This window comes from Mauremys mutica, chromosome 11 (assembly GCF_020497125.1).
Source record: "Mauremys mutica isolate MM-2020 ecotype Southern chromosome 11, ASM2049712v1, whole genome shotgun sequence".
NCBI classification, from domain to species: domain Eukaryota; kingdom Metazoa; phylum Chordata; order Testudines; family Geoemydidae; genus Mauremys; species Mauremys mutica.
The window spans coordinates 79,971,422-79,991,755 of record NC_059082.1 but is presented as its reverse complement, the minus strand read 5'-3'; the positions used below and the strand labels follow the sequence as shown (position 1 = coordinate 79,991,755).

Below are 20,334 nucleotides of genomic sequence, written 5' to 3'. Positions count from 1 at the left end.
ATTCCTTTGCCTATGGCTAGGTCAATTGTCACTGACAGTACACAAGCTTCATTTCATGTCTCGCTTTATTTCTCACTAGTAATACAGAGACTACTAGACAGGCAATGAATAATAGAATAAGGTAGAACTGTGGAAGAATATAGGTCAAGCCATTATGCACTGAGCCAAACATTCTAAATGCAGATTAATGCAATAGTAATAGTACAATAGAAAATACCTACCTGAAGGAGAGCACTTCCGTTTCTCTTTAGTAAAGGGTAAGGAAAATAATCAACATTATACTGTGTACTCCAAAATTACAAAAAAGTGTAGCAATGTGAAATAAATGCAGATTACCATGTCTACTTGGGTGTTACTTGAGACTGAAATAAAGGTGGAGGAAGACTTTCAAAAGAACACAGGGAGAGAAAATTAAGGCATTATACCTGCAAGAGGACATTTCCTTTAGAATATATTACTGGTTAATGAAGTGTGCCTGTCATTTCAGACATTAAGAAGCCTGCAAAGCAATGGTAAATCTCCTATCAAAAGAAACTGTGAATTAAAATGCAAACACATTTATCTGAAGTATTCAGTGTGCTCGCATCATATAATTAGCTCAACATTTTAGTCACTGGAAATTAGGTATATTTTCTGCTATACATTGGGCTTTCACCATAAAACTATTACTGTTATTTTGAATTGCAGCTACATCTGTGCATACTGAGGCCTTAATCCAGACAAAAACCAGTTTTTCTTTCTAGATAGGAAAGATGCTAGAACACTAAAGGAGCCTGTGGGTCAAACTTACAACTTCTGATAGTTTCAAGCCAGATTTTGGTTACAGAATTAATGCGATTCACTTGTCTTGAAATTCCAAATGAATACAAGGCAGATGTTTGTACACTATCTAGCATAATGGGGTCCTGGACCATAAGTAGGGCTCCCAGGCATTACAGTGATACAAATAATTAAATAATAAATGTTGCAATAGAATATTCAGAGGTTTAAAAAAGGCTTTACCACACTGAGTGAAAAGATCTCTTTTCATGCACTTCAGTGATATTTTGCAAAACCTGTACATCATGCCTCAGCTACCTGAAAGTGTCCCTTTAAACGGGTAAGAGACAGAAGGAGACCCCAAATGGTTAGTTTTCTCATCACTTATGAGGCAGGAAACTTTCCCTGGCAAAGGGTGGTGGGGATGCTAACACATTTTCTGGAGATTTTTTTTTTTAAGTTACATTTCTAACCTTTATAGCTGCTGAGAGACACTTCTGAATTTGAATGGAATTAACCCAATTCAGCGATCCCAAATGTGCAGAGAGATCCAGTGATGCAACTGCTCAGTTCTGTCAAGACAGTGCATAGTGAAATTAACAAAATCCAGTCCATCACTGCTGATATTCAGAAGCCTGTGGAGGCCAGAATGTGAATTGCAAGAATGCCAATTTCATGCTGCTATTGCTTGAGAAACCCGTAGTAGCAGCAGAGGCAGACACTGCTGGGCTTCTTAAACTGAGTGGTTGCCAAGAGCTGAATGGAAACCTGCTCTCCAACTCTAGGTTTTAATATATTAGCTTGGCTACATGCAGGAAGCTTGCATTGCTACATCCCACCCTGATCAAAGTTTTCAAAGGTGAAGAGAGATTTTAGGAGCCCAACTTGACACTATAAAGGGGCCCCATTTTCAGAAAGTACCTAGCACTGAGAATCAGATTCCTTTTAAGGCACTCAAAACTTGAGACACCCCAAAATCACTAGTCACTTTTGAAATATCTTGTCTTGTGTGTACTGGGGACTACAATCTCCTGGGTTTACAGTCTAATATCTTTCACAAGCACAAAATTCAATTAAAAATCCAGCAGGAATCAATTCAGCCTAACTATACACTCTGAGTTTTAGATTTCCTTCACCCAGTTCAACTGCTTCATACCATACAGGTATGGAGAAGAGCAGCAGCTTTTATTCGTCAAAGTAACTCCTTCTGACCTGGCCCATCCTAAAATGCAGAGCATAAAGCACTACCAAACTCAAGTCAGAGGACTGTATTTGTGGACAGGAGTTGGGTTGGCAGCAGCACCTGTGTAAAAGCCCAGGCTGACTCTGTAGTGAAGATAAGGCCTGGTCTACACCTAAAAATTAGATCAGCCTAGCTACATCACTCAGAGCTGTGAAAAATGTTGTGCCCCATGTATCATAGATAGGTTGACCTAACCCCCCACAGTAGGCGTGAGTAGGTCAATGGTGTCAACTTAGAGGACTCCTTTGACAAGAAAGCTTAGGCATGAAGAACAAGAGCTGCTGACCACAACTGACAGGATAAGGCGGAAGAGTAAGAATGGAAAAGCATGAAGCCTTTTTTATTTAAAAAAAAAAAGTTCTCTTTCACTCTCTTCCTCTTGTTCTGGAGATACTCCCAGAGTGTTAATTATTCTCTTAATCACAGATTTGTCAGATTCCTCCGACTGTCAGATTCCTCCTTCTCTGAATGAACTCTGCCCCTTCCTCAGCTGAGGAAGGGGCAGTCAAGCTTGCTCTTGTGCTTTTTGGACATTTTACTCTTTTGCTTAGAGACCCCTCCCACACGAGCATTCCATTACAGTTAGTCAAATCGCACAGGAGACTAACCCAGTGATTCTCAACCTATTTACCACCGCAGGCCACATATGCAGCTCTGTGTGTGTTATGTGGGTCACATCCACACATATATATACTACTTCTATGACCCTGAGGATGCCACATGGGCCACAGCTGTGCGCTGATTGGGCTGCAGGTTGAGAAGCACTGCTCTAACCTATTGATTGCCATCTACTGGCAGAGGGGCTATGAATCAGTCAATACTGCCCCTAAATGTGTGGGTACAAAAACATTGTGCTGAACCTGTTATTGACTGCATTTTAAGCTGGTAAAATTCCAGCATCTCTGAGTTAAGCTGACAGCAACCATTTCATTAAAGGAGGGAGAATGGGTGTATTAAGATCACCCTCAATTTTGTTATCCCCTTTGAAGTGCTTGGTAGTGTTTCCATGCCAATCAAATCCTTGAAAGAGCTGCAGCAGACGACATCTTTTACCTTAGTAGGGTCATCAGCCTGCTCTTAAGAAGCTGCCATTGTCCATTTACCTGCAAAGGGTATGGGGGACCATGCCTTTCCCTGCTTGTCAATGTTTAAATCGGATATTGTTAAATATTGAAGTGAGGTTTCAGTTTGTAAACAAGAACTCCATTGTTTCCTTAATACAAGGCTGTTGCAAATGTTACAGTGCCTTGGATTTTGACTCAACCTTCTTAGATCTGTCCGTGTTATCCATTTTACAGAGCTATGAACTGACAATCTCCTTGCTATACCACAAGGAGAGTTTTTTCCTAAATGCTAATAATGTTCTAAACACAAGAGAGCAGCTAAACTTAACAAAATAAACACTTACTTGCTGATGTTTCATAACCTAGCATCACAGAAAGGCAGAAGTACTTTAAATTCACTGTTGCTCTGTCCATACAAGTGGAACATTAGGATGGGAATAGGAAGGACAGGTTGTCAAAGATGGGAAACTGCCAGTGTCTTAAAGGTGATGTGAAAGGGGTCGGGGGGGAGTGGGGGGGGGAATAGAGAGGAGTAATTGGAATTCTGTGTTTCTGCAGGATGTATAAAGATTACCTGACAGGTCTTCCAACAAAAGCACGGAAGAGAGGCTATTCTGTTTTTTTAAAACCTTACAGATGTCAGGAATGTCAAGTCTGATCTTCCCTGGTTTTGATAGAGTACTTCTTGCAGGTCAACCTCAAGAATTAACTATAGTTTCCAAAGCAGTGCTCAGTCGAGCTTATTTCTGTTTACTCTTACTGATATCAGCACCAGTTCAGCTTATGCACAAAAGATTCAGCACCACTTATTCAATAAATAATAGCTTAGGACACATCTATAGCCTTGTGTAGAGTAAAACCTTGTCTACACTAGGGAAGTTCTTGGGGGGAAAACTGGAAGTACTAAAGTAGTCAGCCAGTGGCTGCTGGCATCATTTTCAGCACCATGCCATCTAACTCAGCTCACAAGATGACCAATCAACATGGTACTGAAAATGGTGTCAGAAACCAAGAGGCTGATTACATTAGCACTCCCAGTGTCAAAACAGGTAAAACTGAACCAATATTAGCATGAATGGTTAAATTTTCAAGAACTTCTCTGGCACAGACAATGCCTCTACACTGGCAGAGTTACAGCGCCACTGTCAGCTGCCTGCACAATAGCGTGTTCACACTTGCAGCAGTATTCGGAGTGGTGCACTCTGGGCAGCTATCCCACAAAGCATCTCTTCCTCTTCTGCCGCTAAGAGTTGTGGGAAGGCAGAGGGGGCCATGGGGCATCCTGGGTCCTGTCCCAATGCCCCATAATGCATTGCTTCGTATCCCAGCAAACCCTGTCTTTCCATCCACATTTGGAACCATCTTTCAACAGTTTGTGTACCGCGCACTCTGCCTCTTTAGTCTGCAGGAATGGATCCCGCACTGTTGACCAATATGCTGCTCACTCTAACACATCATGAGTGGCAGTGGAATTATTCCTTAAACTACAAAGGCAAGAGGAATGCCACATTGATCTCACCGCACGTAGTAGCTACAACACAAGATTGCTTGTGGCATTCACGGGAGGTGCTGACCACAATGGAACGCCGCTTTTGGGCTTAGGAAACAAGCACTGAGTGGTGGGATCACATCGTCATGCATGTCTGGGATGATGAGCAGTGGCTGCAGAACTTTTGGATGAGGAAAGCCACATTCATGGGACTGTGATGAGCTCGCCCCAGCCCTGTGGCACAAGGACACGAGAATGAGAGCTGCCCTGTTGTTGGAGAAGTGTGTGGCGATTGCACTGTGGAAGCTGGCTACTCCAGACTGCTACCCATCAGTCGCTAACCAGTTCATAGTGGGAAAGTTGACCATTGCACGTGTGTTGACGGAAGCATGCAGGGACATTAATCACATCTTGCTCCAGAAGACCGTAACTCTGGGCAACATGCATAACATTATGGATGGCTCTGCACAAATGGGCTTCCCTAACTACAGAGAGGCGATAGATGGAATATATATTCCAATTCTGGCACTAGGCCACCTAGTCACTGAGTGGAATCAGAAGGGATATTTCTCAATGGTTTTCCAGGCCCTTGTGGATCACCGTGGGTGTTTCATGGACATTAATGCAGGCTGGTCTGGAAAGGTGCATGACGCACGCATCTTTCAGAACACTGGCCTGTTCAGAAAGCTGCAAGCAGGGACTTTCTTCTCGGACCAGAAGATCACCATAGGGGAAGTCGAAATGACCATTGAGATCCTGGGACCCTGCTTACCCCTTAATGCCGTGGCTTATGAAGCCATACACAGGGCACCTTGACAGCAGCAAGGAGCGGTTCAACAACAGGCTGAGCAAGTGCAGAATGGCTGCTGAGAGTGCTTTTGGCCGTTTAAAGGCCCACTGGCACTGCCTATATGGGAGGTTGGACCTGGCCAATGACAATATTCCTATGCTTATAGCCGCGTGCTGTACGCACCATAATATTTGTGAAGGGAAGAGTGAAAGCTTTACTCAGGGATGGACTGCTGAGGCTCAGCACCTGGAGGCTGAATTTGAACAGCCAGAGACCAGTGCTATTAGAGGGGCGCAGCATGGGGCCACAAGGATCAGGGATGCCTTGAGAAAGCAATCTGAAGCTGAAAGCCACTAATATCTGTTGCTATGTTTGGGAGTGCAGTGCTTGTAATGCTAGGAGGTGATTGTGATTGGTGCAGACAATGCACTATGAAGGTGTAATAAAATTGCCTGTTGCTTTGAAGGGCTCTGTTTGCTTTCAATTAATGGAATAAAGATTGCTTTCAAACCAAAACAATTATTTTATTAAAAACAACAACCGGAGGAGAGAGAGAAACAAAAACCAAAAAACCCCATATCAGCACTGAGGACAGGGTGAAAAATTGGGACAGGGGTGGGAGGGAATAAGCACTGAGGACAGGGTGACCAGATAGCAAGTGCAAAAAATTGGGACAGGGGTGGGAGGGAATAAGAAAAAGCCCCAAATATCAGGACTGTCCTTATAAAATCAGGACATCTGGTCACCCTACCAGAGAGGTTTGGGGGAAGGGAGGGTCTCAGGATGGTTAAAGATTTGTGTATGTCCAGGTATCATATTCAACCTTCTCCTTTGGAGCACAGTGCAACCACGGTGTCTACACTGGCACCACGGCGCTGTACTCCCAGCACAGAAAGCTGCACGCCTCTCGTCGGGGGGTTTTCTTTTTTTAAACAGCGCTGCAACTGTGCAGTTTCTGCGCACTAAGTGGCTTGACAGTGTGTTCACCTCAGGAGTTACAATGCAGAAAGCTGCTTTACTGCGCAGAAACTTGCCGGAGTAGACAGACTGTGTTGGTCACATCTTGAGCTCCCACATCTTAACTGAATAACGTGTTTAAAGGTGACATCCAACACTTTTTAAATTTTTAACAGCTCTTATATGTAAGCATGTATGTCTTTAAATCCCTCTAATATTTTTAAATACTTTTCTTCTGACTTTCATTCCTCCTTGATGTTTGCCTTTCTGACACACCCCTATTACCTCAGCCGCTCTTGAAACTGTTTTCTGTGAAACAGTGACATTACAAATGCCACAAATATGTTAAACACCAAGCTGTAATGAGTTTTTTCCTCTCCCTTGCCCTCTAGGCTGGGAGTAGCAATGTAACAGCTTTAATCAAAACAATGTAGCAACCTGTAAGTAAAGAAGGTGTGATTGAGAGGGGAATGCTATTACATCTGCTTAGCATGAAAACAGTGGTTGTGTCAGCAGGGGGTGGAGCTTAAATCCCTCCTATTTGGGTATTCCATGAAGAGAAATCCATACAAGTGTCATTATTTTTAATAAAAATAATTAAAACAGGGGTTTTGACAAAAATACAGCAGAGATTGATCTTCATGGACCTCATGCATTTAACATCATCTCATGTTTATTAGGAACTGAAGATAAAAAGGGGCTTTAAGAATTTTTTTTTTTTTGTGGAAGAGTCAAAACAAAAGCCCTGGAGTATACCTAAAAGTTTTGCTGGTATAACTATGTCAGTTAGCAGCAAAGAATCCTGTGGCACCTTATAGACTAACAGACGTTTTGCAGCATGAGCTTTCGTGGGTGAATACCCACTTCTTCGGATGCACAAAAGCTCATGCTGCAAAACGTCTGTTAGTCTATAAGGTGCCACAGGATTCTTTTCTGCTTCTACAGAACCAGACTAACACAGCTACCCCTCTGATACTAGGTCAGTTAGGACTGATTTTTTTGGTTATTCTTGTAAAAGTCCTAGGGTGAATACAACTATACTGCTATAAAGATGACACATTGATAAAGTTATTCCCCTTCCCTTACAGGAATAGCTATGCCAGTATAAAGCTCCTTTATACCAATATAACTGCGTTCACACAAGGGGGGTTGTACTGCTTTAACTATAGTGTACACAGTACAGATGTCTAGCGTAGACAAAAGCCCTAACTGAAAATCCTTTTCCCTCCCAACTGCTAGACTTTCAGTCTGAATTTTTAATGTTAAAAATCCCCAAAAATGTTTCTGACAAAGGTTTCATGTATGCAGCGCTGTCATAGAAAACAGCACAAGGCTTCCCTTCCCTATCCTCCAAGTCATTTTTAAAAAAAGAAAGAAACCTCTGCATAGAAAAGTTAGTGGATATGATTTCAGAAGAATAAAAAAGGACTGCACAAGACTCAAACTTTGCCAACAGACCAGGAAAAGTTAAAAGAAGACTGGCTGAACTATCCTGTAGCATTCAGACCAGTTTGCATGTTTGGGTATATAGAACAAAATCCACTGCTGAATTCAGAATACTCAAGTATATGTTCTTTTATTTTAGCCATTTTAATTCATTATCCAAGATAATGACACAGGCCCCAATCCAGCAAAGTACTTACCTTTAAGCATGTCAGTAGTCCCAAGTCAACAGGACTACTCATATGCTTTAAGTTAAGCATATGCTTAAGCATTCTAATGATACCTAGACATTCTCTGTAGTGGAGTATTTAAAAAGTGATTTTGCCCAATCCTTCTCTTAATTTAAAAAATTCAATAAATTTTGGTGTGTTCCAAACTTTTAAACAATCACAGAAAGGTTTAAAACTTCAATTCCAATACAATCGTAATTCTGAAAACAAGGCAGAAATCAACTTAAGAATATTTGCATATTCCATACTTATACTGAATTTATATAAGAACTTAAGCACAAAAAATAACTCATATTAAAGTGCCACCCTAATAAAATGATTTATAATGTTGATAAAACAGTTCCTCTTCCTTTGCAAAAAGTGCCCCAAAAAAGCGGGCTGCACCATCAAAGTTTACAGCAATGAAAACAAACAACCTTCTGGATCTTTTGAGCAGCACGCAGCTATCGTGTATTAAAACAGATGGGAGTGCACTACAGAGATGCTCAGAAGTAATGGTTAAAGTGTTAACTAATGATTTCTGGTCTACATTTGCACAGTCCTAATGAGAAGGGTACTTGGCAACTACTTCATTGTTAATCTACAAAGATACCAACTAAGGCATTATCTTTACTTTCCGGGAAATGCACTAAAAAGTTAGTAAAACTGAACGTTTAACTTATGTGAACTTTGCAAAACAACAAAAATTAATTATTTCCGACCCCCATAACAAATGCTTCAAAGCCTTTTAAAAAGTCAGTGCATGAAACACAACACTAGTTAGCAAGCATAAAATAAGCCAGTTCATGCTTTAGGAGGAAAATATTTCGGTAAGTAAGAGAACAGATGTCAGTTGCATACTTCCAACTGGTTATTATGCAGAGAACATTTTTTTAAATGATGAAATACCTGGACACCAGTCCTTTTAAGACTCACAAAAATTCTATTAGTCTGACTTGATGGGTAGATGTAAGATTCATACATCTCCCCCTCTTCGCAAACAGCCATTCCTATTCACACTCCTGCAATATCACAAGCTAGCGAAGTGCTTTGCTGATTAGTTAGTTATCGGAATAATTAAAAGCTTGAAAGTTCTGGATTTCAAGTAATTATTTCACTGCTTTCCTTTACATATATTCCTATGACAGATCACCTTCTCCACAGACATTTAATAGAGAATATAGCCATATTGAAAGTACTGTTATACTCATGTTTAGAAGTGAAAATCAGGATTAATGAATGGCCAATCTTGATCTTTTAAAATTATTTTGACATTAATTTTATATGGTTAGAGGCCTCCAACCTACCCTCTCCTATTTCTGCCTTCTTGTTGGTGCAAGCCTTGCCCCTGCCCAGATAGCATTGAACATTTTGGGGGCAGGGGGGGAGAAAGAGAGAGAAAACAACTGAGGCAACAGAAGCTGCCTGGAGAATCACTGCTGCTTCAAACAATAGCACCCTTAAGAAAATAAGGATAAAGGCAAAGCTTCTGTTCACCCAGGTGCTAGCTAATGCTGCTTTTGACCAGCTAATGACATACACAACTGCACAAATCAGGGCAGGCTTTCTACCCGCAAAAGTAAGAAATTAGAGTATGTCACTATGCATGTGTCTGAGGGAGGAGGGTAGACATAAAAACATAAAATCAGGATAAAAATATTAAAGATCAAGAATGGCTATTTACTGTCCCTAAGAGCAATAATTCAGAAAAAAACGAAGTTCAGCCACATCATGTAGTGTGCTTTTAGACATTTCTTGAATACTTCTTGTGTGGGGAGTCCACGGTAGAAAATGTAAATAGATTAAGAACTGATTCAAGAAGAAAGAAGCCACCTCAGATATCACACTATTAGAATCTGGGAGACAAAAATCTGAAAGGAAGCCAGCTTTAAAACACTTTAGTTTGCCCTTCCTCATTGAATAGAAGACCTGCATAAATCAATTACTTGGAATTTTTAGTAGTACACCCCTTGCAAATAAAGGTCTCAATTGTGAATTGTGCAATCCATACTCAAGGTGGTGAGCAATTACTCATGTGAGTGGTACCACGGAAGTTAAAAGAACTATTTGTGAGGGTGATTGCTCACCAGAATGAATAAGGGTTGCACAATTAGAATAAAAGTTATTAAGTTACAAAACAAACTCAGAGTGGGATGAATTGCAATTGACAAAAACACAGACAAGAAACAGTAAATGAGACATTTTTATTTAAGTGTGCGGAAGTGATTTAAACAGTCAGAAACAGCTGTACTTAGATTATACAATTCTCTGCAAAGATCCTACTTAAAATGTTGTTTGTTCTAACACTATAGCACTTGTAAATGTTCAGAAAACTACACAACTGACCATAAGTCTCAAAATTAAGATTTCTAATGCAGTAAAGAAACAACAAGAAGAATTTAAATATCATGATTATATGCCATCCTTGATGCTATTTTAGGCTAATACAGATACAACAAATCATAGAGAAGTCTTTCAGAGTGGGTAACTAACAGCCAAATAGAACAGGCCCAAGGGACATAAACGCTCTTATTTTCCTTTTTATGTTCAGCTGCCGAAACACTTAAGACTGATAATGTAGTGGTTTCTAAAACTAAGTTATGTAAGAGAATATCTGGAGAATTTGGAGGAAAAGCTTATTAGGTCAAAATGAGGAGTGGGGTCATAAAGTAATTAGGTGAATTAAATGTTGGGGGAGGGCATTTCTTCAGATCTAAAAGATGGAGATGTGTCATCTTCTCCAAGATCCTCAGGCTCCACGTCTATCTTTATACAGTCACTTCTAGAATCACACACATGGTAAAAATGACCCTGCATTTAACTATCACCACATTGGACTCCTAACAATGCAAACTGACTTGCAGATTTACCAACCTGATAGAAGAAAAGATGCAACATCTTAGGGAGGTGCCTAGCACACTTTTGAGTGCAGTAAAATGATAAATAGAATCTAAGACAATCTAGCAAAAGAGTTTCGATAGTTGCTAACAGTGAATGCATTGATATAAAAAACCCCAAATGCTGTGCTACAGGCTAGAAAAATTAAACATAGCCTCTTAATGTGCAGATAAGTAGACTTATTGTAGGGTACCATGAGAGAGGATTTCTGTCAAGACTTTGGATCTAGATGCTTAGGGTGATGAAGTTTACAGGAAGAGGAAAAAGCATACCAGAACTCGCTCAGGTGTCAAACATTAATACAATTCAAAAAACACATATATGTATCCAACTGTACAAGATATGGTATGATTGTGGAGGCATAGGAGATCTTGAACAAAGACAATAAAATCTTTTTGTACCCTACTGTCTGTCTGTCTGGGAGTTGATTCAACTCAAGAACTCCTCCTACAGTATGGCTCCTGGAGCAAAGCCATCCTATACTTACTATGCTTTGCAACATTCTGTATTTATTAAAATAAACCTACATTACAGGGGACTCGGCAGCTGCAGGCAACTCTAATAAAACTAGCTACAAAAGCAGCACTGGGAGCACAGAAAGGAGCAGCTGACAATCTACAGGGAGAATAGTGCAACATCAGAGGAAGAAGTCTAATACGGGAATTGAGACCAACAAATATTAAGAAGCTCAAGGAAAACAGACATTTCTAAAACTTGAGAAGATTTATTTTGATGAAAACAAAATTTTATATATCTAGGAAAATGAACTGTGTTAGACTTTGGACTGTTCAGCTCTATGTGCCTATCACCACCCGGAAGCTAGGATGCTATTAGGAGGGATCCAGAAAATATTGCTTGAGAGACTTAACCAATTCAAACTGTTTATGCTTTTAATATATTACATAATATTTAGAAGGAAATCCTCACAATTTGGGGGCATGTATTATATAGTTAATAAATTGACCTGTATGTTTGACAAGTATCTTTCTACGTAAAAACACTGTAAAGATGGACTACAATCAAAATTAAAATATTACTGGATCCACAACTGCAAAGCAATCTGGAAACACACAAAAATAGTTCATAACATTAAATTGTCTCTATTTACCCGGGCCCCAATCATGCAAACACTTATATACATTTCACTTTACATGTGAGTAAATTTGAGCACATATGAAAGTTTGCAGGATCACAGCTCAGACATGTAAGTTACTTACAGTTAAAGGGAAACCACTTGAAACGTGGTGTTAAAAAAGTAGTTTTAGGTATTACATATGCCTAAGTACTCACATCAATGTTTATGATTTTACAAAATCACATTTGCCTATGACTTGTAATAGTCTCTCGTCAGTCGATGTGTGAAAAATCAGTACTAACAAGGGGAAAATAGCTAATGCTATGGGGCAAAAATTAAACTGACCATGCACACAGTGCTGCCAAATGCACAAAGTGAACAAATTGAAAAGATAGAGAATTCTTTCCTCTAATCTTTCAATTATGCTTCTCTAAGCTTGTCTATACACAGAATTATTCAGGAATAGCTAATGCACTTCAAAAATTCATAACCTACTTTAATCCAAATTACCTTTCAAATGTAGACAAACCCTAAAGAGTTACTTGCAACACTAGTAGGGCAAAATATTTTCAGACTGAAGCCTAATTTTTTTTTAAGTTGGTGTGCTTTTTAAAAGCAAACGTTGATAAACATTTAAGCTTCGAGATATGGACAAAATACCAATATTTACATTTCTTTTATCAGTTTGTTTATCAATTTATTGAAATGACAATGTTTAAAAGGAGCCCTTTTACTTAGATCAGTCTTGTTGAGGAGAGCAGCTCAATGGATGGGTTGTAAAAGCCACCTTTCTAATGGAATTTTTAGCTAACTTTAGAAGTTTAGTTAATCTCACAGTCTCTCCATTTATCAACACTTTAGAAACATTATCTAATAAAGCCAACTGAAACCTAGAGCTCTGAATCCATAACAACTGCAATAGAATACCAGAACAAAAAAAGTTGGTGCTTGCTTATTTTTCACCCATGCTGCCCCCTTTGCTAATGGGCTCAATTTTTAAAACTGTATTTTAGGGCAGGATCAAGAAAGCTGTGATCATTGAATTCACATACTGTCTAACAAGTGCGTGGCTTGAAAATATTCTTTTTTCACAGAACAGGAAAAGTAATCTTATACCAGCAACCCAAAAATCATGAATTCTGGGAGTTTTTAAGTATACTATGCAGCACTCACTGATGCTATAGCTCAATAAAAGGACATCATCAAGGTTGGGAGGCATAAAATTAGACCTATTCATTTTGTTTTACAATAGCATGCACATTGTTCCTCTCTACTTGTGCCTGTTGCATTCTTATGAGCTGGCAAGGTATTGAAATATACTAAAATCCTGCTCTTTGAAGCACTTAAGACAGCAGGATACTAGTACATTTTGATACCTTTCCTATCCACATCAAAACAAGGCAAAGCAGAAAGACAGCATTATTGTACTCATACAAGCCAGACACACTGGATTTTCTACCAGTGGCTCGGCCAAGAGAGTAGGTGGCATTCTGTAACTATGGTTTTGGAAGGCTGAAGGGTTGTTGTTTTTTCTGTAGATTATAACTTATCCTAAAATCTTTATTAAATTATATTTAATAAAAGCCTGGCAGTGACCATTACAAATCTTAACATTTGTTTTCATTTGTCAGTATCTTTAAAACTGGCTTAAAATAATCTCTTATCTTTGCTATGTAACACCATATACACCTCTACCTCGATATAACGCTGTCCTCGGGAGTAAAAAAATCTTACCGATTTATAGGTGAAACCGTGTTATATTGAACTTGCTTTGATCCACCGGAGTGCGCAGCCCTGCCCGCCCAGAGCACTGCTTTACCACATTATATCCGAATTTGTGTTATATCGGGTCGTTTTATATCGAGGTAGAGGTATAGGATATGATATTCCATATTAGTGTATGCTTCTATTTACTTTATTATATATCAGTCAGGCAAGTCACAGTCGGCAACGGTTCCTACGTATAGGTGCCAACTTCATCACAATGCTTTCCTGCTGGTATGAAATCTAGCTAACCTAGGGACATTCATATTTAGGGATAGTTTAAACCTTGGTAGCTTTGAAAACATTAAAATATTGATCTATACTTGAAAATTCGTCGGCCTGGTTTACCAACAGCTAAAACTTTTGACCATTCACTGGTATATGTTAGTGCTCTTCTGTATGAAAAGCCAATGCAAGGAACATTTAAGATCAAAAGAAATGAGGACATCTGAGTTTGTCTGAAAATAATTTATCACAAAATGAGTTGAAAACATAGCATTTAGGAAGTAGGAGTGTAATGATAGTATTCATCCATTACAGAAAAAGGATTACAAAAGATTTACCTTTTTCTATTTTGCCCAAACTAAGCTGTAGTCTAAAAAAGGTAAAACTTTGCATGCAAAGTTTTACATTTTACTGTGTTCTAACATCCCAATTTTCTAAGACCATGTTTTGCCATATTTTACACAGTATAGAATCATCCAAAAGAAGCTCCATATTACCATAAAAGAAAAACATGTTTGGGCAGATAATCATTACGCAAAGCTCAAACTAAAAGAATCAGAATGACTAGCATCCTGAGCCAGAAGCCCCAGTTTACACAATTCATGATGTCTGCAATATATCTGAAGAGTCAGAGCAAACAGTGATACTAAAATAAACAATGTATACCTTTGCTGAAAATACAAGAATAATATCAGTTTCTCAAAGAGTTGAAAAGAAAACCACAATAGTAACTAATTTTATACTTTATGTGACTAAGTGGAAAAACACATATCACACTGTTAGTGCTACCAGAAACAAATTATCAATAATATCAACACACTCTCTCTCTCTCTATATATATATATATAAAACCCACACTTCTGACCTAAGAGACTTTCATCATTGCTAATATGCAATAATCCTTTATTTAAATGACAATAATAAGATTTAACATAGTTCAAGCACAGCTAACTATGCACACTGACTACCTACAACTAATCTGCAGCAGCAAGTCCACCAAAACTGGGGGAGGAGAGGGAGAACATAACATAAGAACATAAGAAAGGCCGTACCGGGTCAGACCAAAGGTCCATCTAGCCCAGTATCTGTCTCCCGACAGTGGCCAATGCCAGGTGCCCCAGAGGGAGTGAACCTAACAGGCAACGATCAAGTGATCTCTCTCCTGCCATCCATCTCCATCCTCTGACGAACAGAGGCTAGGGACACCATTCTTACCCATCCTGGCTAATAGCCATTTATGGACTTAGCCACCATGAATTTATCCAGTCCCCTTTTAAACATTGTTATAGTCCTAGCCTTCACAACCTCCTCAGGTAAGGAGTTCCACAAGTTGACTGTGCGCTGCGTGAAGAAGAACTTCCTTTTATTTGTTTTAAACCTGCCGCCTATTAATTTCATTTGGTGACCCCTAGTTCTTGTATTATGGGAATAAGTAAATAACTTTTCCTTATCCACTTTCTCAACATCACTCATGATTTTATATACCTCTATCATATCCCCCCTTAGTCTTCTCTTTTCCAAGCTGAAGAGTCCTAGCCTCTTTAATCTTTCCTCGTATGGGACCCTCTCTAAACCCCTAATCATTTTAGTTGCCCTTTTCTGAACCTTTTCTAGTGCTAGAATATCTTTTTTGAGGTGAGGAGACCACATCTGTACACAGTATTCGAGATGTGGGCGTACCATGGATTTATATAAGGGCAATAATATATTCTCAACACTCAACACCTTTAATACCAGTCTATCTAGAAAAATATTATACTGGTGCCACATTTGATATTATCCATATATCTACTTTGGAAAACAAAATACAGTTTTCAAAACTTGTCTCCAAAACTTGAGAATTTTTTTTTAAATGGAGTAAACTGATGTGAAGTTAACCCAACAAAATTCAAGTGAAACCTGTAGCCAGGTAAATTTGAAACATGAAGTTTGCTTTGTGGCATATGCAGATGGAAACAGAGGCTCCAAACTTTTTGGTTTATGTTGAATCCCTTCAGGCAGTTTTTAATCAGTACCACAATATATGTTACACCACTAAAGGAAAACTGTAAGAAAATAATTTCCCTAGTAATAAAGACTCTGGCTAATCCTAGAAATGCTCTTCCAAGTCTGAAATCTGTGATCACAGACTTGGCTGCCATGATGGGAACTAGTTGTTGTTACCATCCTAACTGAGACAACAATGGCTGCTGAGAACCCAAAGGGCATTCATGACATTCAAACAAACCCTACAATTACCCCCACAAACTGCAGACCTCCCTCAACACCAACACTCTTTCCCCCACCCCACACACACACCCTCCAGGCCCAGAGCTACATACAGTACATCCCAGTCACACCCTTAGGCACCACTACTGCTCTCCAGACACACACACACACACAAAACACCAACCTCCCCCCAGAATACCCACAACCTGCCCTCTCCAAATACACACCCATACCCCCAAACTGCCCCCCAGACACACTGAACCCCTAACCTCCCACCCAAACCTCCCCCAACCAGCCACACCCCACAACCTCCTCCCTCCAAATACACCCCATAATCCCCAGATCTCCCCAAACTGCCCCAAACACCCTATACCCCAAAAGTCTCCCCCACTTCCAGATACACACCCCTACCCCCTCATCCCCAAATCCCCCCAAACTGCCCCGAACACCCTATACCCCCAAAGTCTCCCCCACTTCCAGATACACACCCCTACCCCCTCATCCCCAAATACCCCCCAAACTGCCCCGAACACCCTATACCCCAAAACCTCCCCCACTTCCAGATACACACCCCTACCCCCTCATCCCCAGACCCCCCTCAAACACCCTATACCCCAAAACCTCCCCCACTTCCAGATACACACCCCTACCCCATCATCCCGACCCCCGCAAAATGCCCCCTCCCAACACGCTGAACCCCCAAACCTCCCCCTCCAGATACACCCCCTAACCCCCAGCTCCCCCATCAAACACCCCGCACCCCCCCCTTCAGAGACACAGCCCTGCCCCCCGGACACACGCCCCTCGGCCCCCCTCCAGAGACACCCGAACCCCCTCAGCCAAGGCAACTAAGCCCCCTGCTCCCTTCCCAGCCCCCCGGAGCTGCCCCCATCCATCACCCCGGGGGGCGGGGAGCTGCCCCCATGCCCGGGACAGCGGGGGCGCCTGGCTGACCTGCTGCCGCCTCCGCCGCGGGGCTGGGAGCGGGGCCCGGGGGTCTGGCTGCCCGGCCGCCGCCGCCGCCTCTGGCTGGCTTTGACACCCACACGCACCATCCAACATGGCGGCGGCTGGGGGAGGGAGGCGGGGGGTAGAGGCTCCCGACTCCCGGGCGCGTCCCCGAGGCCGCCCGCCCCGCGGGAACGCGCGGGCGCGAGCGCGGAGAGCGAAAGGCGGAGCCGCGCGGCCAAAGAACCGCCGCCTTGGCCCCTCCCCTGCCCGAGCCCATGGGGGGGGGCGCTCACTGTACATGGGGGGAGGGCGGTAACGGACCCCCTCCCCCTCTTTGGGGGGAGGGGTGGAAATCAGACCCTCTTTGGGGGGGATCACAGACCCTCTCCCCTCTTTTGGGGGGGTGCATGGAAATCCCAGGGCCTCTGTCCCCTTGGGGGGGTGTGGAAATCACAGGCACTGCCCCTTCTTTTGGGAGGGTGTGTGGAAATCACAGCCTCTCTCTTCCCCCCTTTTTTGGGGGGGCAGGATTTGGAAATCCCAGCCCCTCTCCCTTCCCAGGGATCCCACTCTGTTAATGCACAGATTGGGGAGGGGGAACCCAGTCATTTTGCAGACAGGCTTTGAAATTTCCCCCCCGAGACCACAGCAAATCTAAGTCTCTCCTTCCTCAGGGCACCCACCTCTGACCTCCCCCATCACACACAGCTCCCCAATCCCCAACTCCCTTAAAGAGCCAAGAGTCCATCTCCCCTTTCCCACCGCAGTAGGTGGCTCACCCCAGGGTCCTACCCTAGCTCCCCATCATCATGGAAGTACACTCACCTGGCGGGATGTCCCCCAAGGGCCATGTATGGCAGTAGCTTCAAGGCAGATTTTTAACAGTCTCCCTCGTGTGAGGAAGGATTTTGTTGTGTGTGCGCCAAGAAGACATTACAAATGTCACTCCCACAGACTGTCACATCCTGACAGCCCCACCCTGCCAGGGGAGTGACCGAAAACCACCACAGTTCTTAGTTCCCCTCCCCAAACTCTACCACACCCACTCCCAGGAGTGACTGAAAATCACCCAGCCAAACAGTCCCCACTCACCACAAATCTCTCCCCTCTCCCCTCCACTCCCTGCCCCCACCCCAGGGACTTGAAAACAAATCTTTTTCCGCTGACCAAATTTCCTCCTTTTTTTCAGTTGGGGGGAGAAAAAAAATGATTTTCGTTCCCTGCCCCTTTGTCTCTAGTGCAGCAAACACCAAAACAACCTGAATTGTGATAAGGTTGTGTATCAGCAACATCCTTGACCTCAGGAGACACTTCCAAGTGGAACAGCTCTGAGAATATTGTTTGTTAATTAAAAGCAGGGGCCGGGGCTCTGTTCTTTTACAAGAATTCTTATTTTTTTTAGTGCTGTGGTGTCCATATCCCACCAATGGATGGAATTATATCAAATCTGTTCGTGCACACTAGACTTTTCCCTTCATATTGCCCACTGATGGAGGGCTAGTGGAGACAAGGCACCGGCAGCCACCATCATTCCTCACAATGCCATCTGCTCTGAGCTAGGTTAAAACACTAGCTCTATTCCCTGTGACACTGCACCAGTGGGAACTCAGAGGAAGAAAGTTCCAGTGTAGACACAGCCTTCATGTCTGTGTCAGTTCCCTGGCCTGGCCGAGCTCCTAGATCCCTGGGCGAGAGGCCCATATTTTGGGAGCTGAAGGTCATAAGTTCTATTTCCAGATGCTACAAGCATGCAAGGACAGCTCTGGTATTTGCAGTGCATTGGGTGAAGGAAGATATGCAGGATATCAGACAGACTTCTGTTAACCCACATAGCACATCTGGGAATGAAAGGCTGGGCAGCTGGGTGGTTCAAAGCACTGGGGATGTCTGCCAGGAATTCCAGAGGTTTTTAGCAACTCAGCTAACTGGGAGACGGTCTCAAGGATTTCATCAACTAGGGAGGAAGAATGGAATTGGCAAGGGGAAGAGAGCCCACCCCATGGTTTATTTTTAAAGCTAAGCAGTTCATGGCTGGCCACTGGGTGGGTGAGGTCCTGGGTGTCTGGTGGGAGGGCAGGGAAGGTGCTTAGTTGACTAGCATAGAATCTGTATACATGGAGTTGTGGATAAATCCACATGATCTTCCTTTTCCTGTGCTGAGTTAGTCAGTACAAACTAATGGCGTTATGCATCTGGAAAGAGTTCAGAATCACAATAAGAATCTTCTATTATTGGAGCTGAAAGGAGACAAATGAATGGTCATGACCCCTGATTATTGCGATGGCAGCTCACTTGAGGAAATGCTCAAGGTGCTTCAACAGTTGTCTAAATATGTGCCGAGCAACGTAAGGGGGTTAAAGCACCTGACTCTCACTTCTGAGAATAATCCTTGCCCAGGATTACAGGTCCAAGGAATTTAGAAGTCTCATTTTAGTCCTCTTTGGACCTGTGTTCCCATCACCAAACCATTAAACAATTCCAGGCAATTGGTGATCTCTGGCAAAGGCAGTGCTAGCCCATTGGGGGTCCTAAGCAGGAATATTTTGGGCCCCCACATACATAATGAAAAGCAAATGGGGGTCCCCTGGCACTGCTTGGGGCCCTAAGCAATTAGTCTGTTTATGCCTAGCACTGGTTCTGATCTCTGGTCAGCAGAGAGCCAGGGCTGGTACAGATCAGTAGTGAAGTGCATTAGCAGGGCTCTGCTTCCTCTGTGTCTGGCTCCAGCTACAGCTATTAGTCACCCACAAGAACCAAATTCCCCTAATTCTAAAAAAAAAAACAAAAAAAAAAACACCCCACCTTAGAACAAAAGTCAAGTCGAAGGTGTTGTTCTCCCAGCAAACATCACAATCTTCAGTGCAAACTTGGGGCCCAACCCTGTTTTCATCAACATCAGTGGCAAAACTCCCATTGGCCTTCGTGGTCGACAGATCAGGCTCAGTACAAAGGAGCTGTATGTGCTCTGAATCACACAAATCGTGAAATGCTCCAAGAGGCAGCCTGGTCTAGTGCAGTGGTTTTCAAACTTTTTTTCTGGCGACCCATTTGAAGAAAATTGTTGATGCCCGTGACCCAGTGGAGCTGGGGATGAGGGGTTTGGGAGGAACTCAGGGCTGGGGCAGAGGGTTGGGGTGTGGGGGTGAGGACTGCAGGGTGGGGCCAGGAATGAGGGGTTCAGGGAGTGGGAGGGGGCTTTGGGCTGGGGCAGGGGGGTGGGGTGCAGGAGGGGGTCAGGGCTCTGGGTTAGGGGTGCAGG

At 42.5% G+C, this 20,334-nt stretch overlaps 1 protein-coding gene across 1 annotated transcript in view; it reads right to left on the bottom strand.

Annotated features, from left to right (window-relative positions):
* The window catches only part of EPN2 (epsin 2), a 62,542-nt gene extending 45,354 nt beyond the window's left edge, over positions 1–17,188 (bottom strand). Inside the window, exon 1 of the mRNA XM_044980798.1 lies at positions 17,079–17,188. The gene's annotated coding sequence lies outside the window, so the exon portion shown is untranslated. The remainder of the gene's footprint in view (positions 1–17,078) is intronic.
* Between the last annotated feature and the right edge of the window lie 3,146 nt (positions 17,189–20,334).